This window comes from Schistocerca nitens, chromosome 2 (genome assembly GCF_023898315.1).
Source record: "Schistocerca nitens isolate TAMUIC-IGC-003100 chromosome 2, iqSchNite1.1, whole genome shotgun sequence".
Taxonomy (NCBI): Eukaryota; Metazoa; Arthropoda; class Insecta; order Orthoptera; family Acrididae; genus Schistocerca; species Schistocerca nitens.
The window spans coordinates 910,344,789-910,350,788 of record NC_064615.1 but is presented as its reverse complement, the minus strand read 5'-3'; positions in this window follow the sequence as shown (position 1 = coordinate 910,350,788).

Genomic DNA, 6,000 nt, shown 5'->3' with positions numbered 1-6,000 from the left:
AGAAAACGGAATACTGAATACTGACGGGTTACCACAGGAGCCTGGCCAGCCAGCAGTAGCGTTCTCTCCTTTACTCAGCCGGCAGCAGCCAAGCTTACCACCCGCAATTGAAGTGCAACCAGTAAACAACAAGAGCCGTCGGACGTGTGAGGCAAACAGCACAGACGATGAAGCACCCGACTTGGGGCAGGTCGTGTATCACGAACGTCAGAAGACCGTGCCTGAAACGACTACTTCTCACAATACAGTAGCAGCAGTAGATGTAGCACCTGCTGATGTCACACCGAACGATACGCAAACGATTCTTGTCTCACAACAACGACCACCTGAGTCGACACCGAGCCCATCGAAGCCAGTGGCTCAATCAAAGCAAATAGAACCACAACAAGTCATAGCTCTTGTTAAGGATGACAAGGCAGGTAGCAGTTGTAAACATACTGACGAGAGCCCATCCCCGGTCCAAAACAAACAAGGGGCAGGGCCTGGCGTTCCCAAACAAGCAGCTACCAAGAGTGACGGTGTTAGCCGACAGCCTGTGGCTGCACTTCTGTATGCAAAGTCGCCCCAAGATGCGATAAATAACAGTTTTGGCCTAGAGCTTCCGACTCCTCCGGCTGCCGAGATGTATACGACCAGCGGAGGGCGCAGAAGCAGTCCAGCCTACTGCCCATGCGCTGCTTAAGAAAAACGCGCACCGAGACTCAAAAGACGACACGACTGCCGCTCACAATGATCCCAATCTGAGACAAAGAGTTTTTAGTCACTTTTAAAAGATTGCGCTGTGCTAATGTCTCAAGCGTATAGAAGACTCTACCAGAATACCAATAAGATTAAAGGGTTTACTATCTTTGGCCCGCAGAAAGCATGTTCTTTGAGATTTTTTTCAGGATGTGTTACAGATATCAATGTAAAATTTGGTCAAAATGTTTATTGACATTTCCTCTACAAACTGGAATTTTTTCGACCGGAAATGTCGAAGAGCAATGGCGGAAGTGCCGTCGGAAGGAAACAAAATTTCGATATAGATCTCCAAGCGCGCCATGTCACAGGTCAGCCGGCTCGTCTGAAATCAAAATTGAGTTGACGTTAGCGAAGTATATAAGATTGTTTAGGAGTTGCACCTCGCATAAGTTATTTGGACCATAGGAAACAAAATGGCGGCCATTTGAAAAAAAAACAGGTTTTTTTCACCGATTTTTCGACTTCTTCGGCCAAGTAAAAATATTTATAGTTGATGGATCGGAATAGAAGTGGTTCAACTCCTAGATAATTTAGTTAGCTTCGTCGGAAACAAAGAATTATGCCAATCGGTTCAGTAGATTTGAAGTTACCATACCGCACGATAAAAAAAAAGTCGTTTCGAGAAAAACGCGTTTGGAGATTTGACTACATATAAATGCAACTTACGTTCCATCTGCTATTCCGGGTCCATAATCTAGTCCTTCCTCTGCCTCACAGAGGGCGTTCTGCTCGATCTGGGCCATCCTGCGCTGCTCCAGAGCCGCTCGTACGGCTGGTGATAAGCGGTTTTCGGCCGCTTGTATCCGGTGGTCGTCTGAATGCTTGCCAAACTGCGTCGAATAGAGTCCCAGGGTGACATCCATCGTTGTCATGGTCTTCAGAATTGCTGAATACCCTTCGTTGAAGCTGCTCACTGCCAGGAAAATCTCAGTCTCCACAGTCTTCGCACCAAAATGCAAATGATTGGGAGCTAACTTCCAAACACATGCGTTCAAACTTTCATTTGAATTTTGTGTGTTTCCTCCCAAGCACCGGTACAATAACTCGTGCTCTGAAAGAAATAAAACTGGTGCGTGAAAAAGGCCGATTTCAGGCAGGTGCATTTTTTTTTTTTTTTCAACCGCGAATAACAAACATTTCCGTTCCGTATTCGGAAAAAACCGTTTCAGGGGTGGATTATAAACACTTTTATGGACCCAAAAATGCAATTTTAAAAAATCGATTTTTTTGAACCAAAAGATAGTAAACCTCTCCTTAAATCTCCATTAAAAATAGCATCACTCCAACAATTTAAATATGAATCAGCAGATATTGTTTTCTTGCAGGAAGTTACTATTTTCAATTTGTCTATAACTGGTTTCAAAATAATAGCAAACGTGGCTCCAGAAGACAGCGCAGGTACTGCTATTTAATGTCGGCAGGGCATTCCAGTAACCGAGATTGAAGTTTTAGATTCAGGTCGAGGGATCCGCTGTAAAATCTATGATGTACCCTGATTAACTCATATTCACCGTCAGCCAACAGCAAGAAGTCAGAATGTCCAGTTTTTACAAAGAAGTTGTTTATTAAGAAGAAACCCTCGAAACCTTTTAATGTGGAGGGGGTAGATTTTTAACTGTGTGTTACGCAGAGTGTAACTTCAACTATTCCAAAGAGCTGCACGAGCTAATTCGAAAATTAAGCTGAAATGCGCTTGGGAACTTAAGTATCCCACCTTGGTGAAATACATGTTTTTCATCTCGACCTCTTGCAGCCATCTCGATAAAATGTATGTATCCGACGGTAGAAGTGGCAGAATTCTTGCATTTGATGTGATTCCGGCAGGTTTTTCCGACCATTGCGGTCTTCCCGTAACTATTAACTTAAACACACAGCCTACAAAACTGTATAGATCCCAATGGATGTTAAACATTTCGCATGTGGGAGACGGAGAATCAATGGAAGTTATTATCGCCGCGCGGAGTACCTACTTACGCTCGATCCATAATTATTCGCCTAAAGCTGACTGGTGGACCCATTTAGCAAACAGACACTGAGGCACAGTTTAATCTACTACGGATCACGCACGGCGATGGACAGCGAGAGTTCTATTACACTGTAATTCCTGAAATTAAACGTGTCGAAGCCAAACTTTTGGACTTGAAACGGAAGCAAATGGAAGGTCTGAAGATAAAGTAAAAACCTAAATATGTCGTAGATGAAGAGAGGACATTTATGTACCGCTTAATTTGGCACCAGTCACACGTTCACTGATGTTTTGGTAACAGACAACGGCAGATTACTCTGGAATCAAACGGAAATTGTTCATAACATACACCATTTTGAACAAATGTACTCTTCGGAGGAAGGAGAGAAAAAAAATGGCTCTGAGCACAATGGGACTCAACAGCTTAGGTCATAAGTCCCCTAGAACTTAGAACTACTTAAACCTAACTAACCTAAGGACATCACACACACCCATGCCCGAGGCAGGATTCGAACCTGCGACCGTAGCAGCCCCGCGGTTCCGGACTGCAGCGCCAGAACCGCACGTCCACCGCGGCCGGCTTGGAGGAAGGAGATTAGACTTACATTGAAGATATGGTGCAGACTTACATTGAAGATATGGTGCAGACTTGCATTGAAGATATGGTGCATGCTTTTGATAGAAAGGTTACTCATGCTGGTAATTCGGAATTTTTATCGAATTTTACTGGAGACGAAGTCTTAGGGTCTATCACCAAATCGCCATGCAAGAAGTCATCTTGTCGCGACTGTCTGCCGAAAGAGTTTTATCGAAAGTTCTGGAATGTCATTGGCGGTACTTTTACTGAGATCGCCAATGAAATAATGAGGGGAAGTCCTGCTTCTACAGATTTCAAAGTAGGTGGAATTGTTTTAGTACCGAAGCGAACAGTTCATAAAGCAATAAACTACTTCCGCCCAATTATGCTAAAGAACTTTGATTCTAAAATGATCGCCAGAGCAGTCAATAACAAAATGACGCTCCTCCTTCAAAAAAATAGTGAATAAATAGCAATCCTGTCTTCCAGAAAGATCCGTTATGACTTCAGTCGTGGAATACCGGGACGTTATTTCATTAGCTGCGGTGACGAATGTCTAAAGCATTTGACCGTATTAGTCCATCACCACTATCTAGCTTGCGTAATGCCACAAGTAAGAGTTGATCAATTCGTTGTAGACGTAATCTGGAATATGACCACTGGAATAAATGGCAGAATCATCATCAACGAACGGCTGACGAAGGCCACTAGGTTACAAAGGGGCGTACCACAGCAGCCACTGCCCAGGAGACTGTGCGTACACCTAATTGGATTGGCTATCTTAGGCGGGAACCTCACTGTTAGAGCCCAGGCAGATGACGTTGCGGTTATCACAGCGTGAATTGATGTCAGAATACTGAAAACTGAGACTGGCACCTACGGCAAATCCTCGGGAGGAAAACTAAGCGACTGTTAAATGTTACCTTTTGAACATCAGCGACTGCGGCACTATCAGTGTATCGTGGACAACGGTTGTGGACCACCATACAACTTAAGGAATCTTCATAGATCGCTGCCCATAAAAATGGTAGCTAAAATTTGGAAGCATGCAACAAATAAAACCCAAGCAGCTATATTAGAAAATAATTGGCGGTCAATAGATCTTACCAAAAGTAGAATTTTGGACACCTACATACTTAGCGGGTGACTTGTACCCGACCCCCAAAATGTAAACCAAAAAGATCATGAAGATGTCCCTCCGTCACACACCGTTGGGTGGCTTGCGGAGTATGAATGTAGATGTAGATGTAGATCGTGTGGCGAGGCTGTAGCTTCAAGTTATGTTACAATACACTCGTGAAGTCACAACAGGCAAAAGATTTGGATGTAATCGACATCAGTAGAAGGCAGAAGCACTATACGTCAAAAGAACCGCCATGGTCATTAACAGGGCCACAGACAGCATCACATCATAGCTGTTCCACGTTGTACGTCCCCCCCACCCCTCAAGTATAAAACAACCAACTGACGTAATGGAGCTTAAATTAAAGACTCTAACACATTAGTGAATTTTACCTTTAAGCGAGCTACTCAGAAGAAAGTGGTTTAATGACAAAGACCTTGTTGCTGAATGGCAGAAGATAGATAACCCAAACCCGATTGAACAGAAACACTCAACCATCACAAGGAAGGCGGTGTGATGAAATATAAGCCTGGAAGTTCATGCTTCAGACGTGATTTCAATTTCGTAGAATTTAAAATTATAAACAGTGTAGTTCCAACTAAAGAAAACCTAAACCGCACAGGGTTAAATGATACTGACAGATGCTGCAATTGAGGTCTTGTCGACACAGACACACACATGTACTTGCTGTGGACAGCTAATAAACTGGTATTGGGTCAGAAGGAGATTAGCCGGCCGGAGTGGCCGTGCGGTTCTAGGCGCTACGGTCTGGAACCAAGCGACCGCTACGGTCACAGGTTCGAATCCTGCCTCGGGCATGGATGTGTGTGATGCCCTTAGGTTAGTTAGGTTTAATTAGTTCTAAGTTCTAGGCGACTGATGACCTCAGAAGTGAAGTCGCATAGTGCTCAGAGCCATTTGAACCATTTCAGAAGGGGTTAGCACACCCCGCAAGAAGCACTGGTAATAATTATACCACCGACATACAACTCTGGCCGAAAAGGGGAAAAAGTGTAATATGGATGCTTGGGCGTGTGCGTACTGCATCGTAAACAGAAATGAACATGGTCATTTCAAGATTAGATGGAAACGATTCCCGAACGTCAAAAAGGACTTCGGCAATTTGTTAGCAATATTGTTTGAGAATCAAAAAATTGGATATTCGTAGATGATAACAGACTCGTGGTCTTGTGGGAGCGTTCTCGCTTCCCGCGCATGGGGTCCGGGACCGAGCGAGGTGGCGCAGTGGTTAGCACACTGGACTCGCATTCGGGAGGACGACGGTTCAATCCCGTCTCCGGCCATCCTGATTTAGGTTTTCCGTGATTTCCCTAAATCGCTTCAGGTAAATGCCGGGATGGTTCCTTTGAAAGGGCACGGCCGATTTCCTTCCCCATCCTTCCCTCACCCGAGCTTGCGCTCCGTCTCTAATGACCTCGTTGTCGACGGGACGTTAAACACTAATATCCTCCTCCTCCTCCATGGGGTCCGGGGTTCGATTCCCGGCGGAGTCAGGGATTTTCTCTGGCTCGAGATGACTGGGTGTTGTGCGTATTTCATCCTCATTCACTCGCAAGTCGCCGTAGTGGCGTT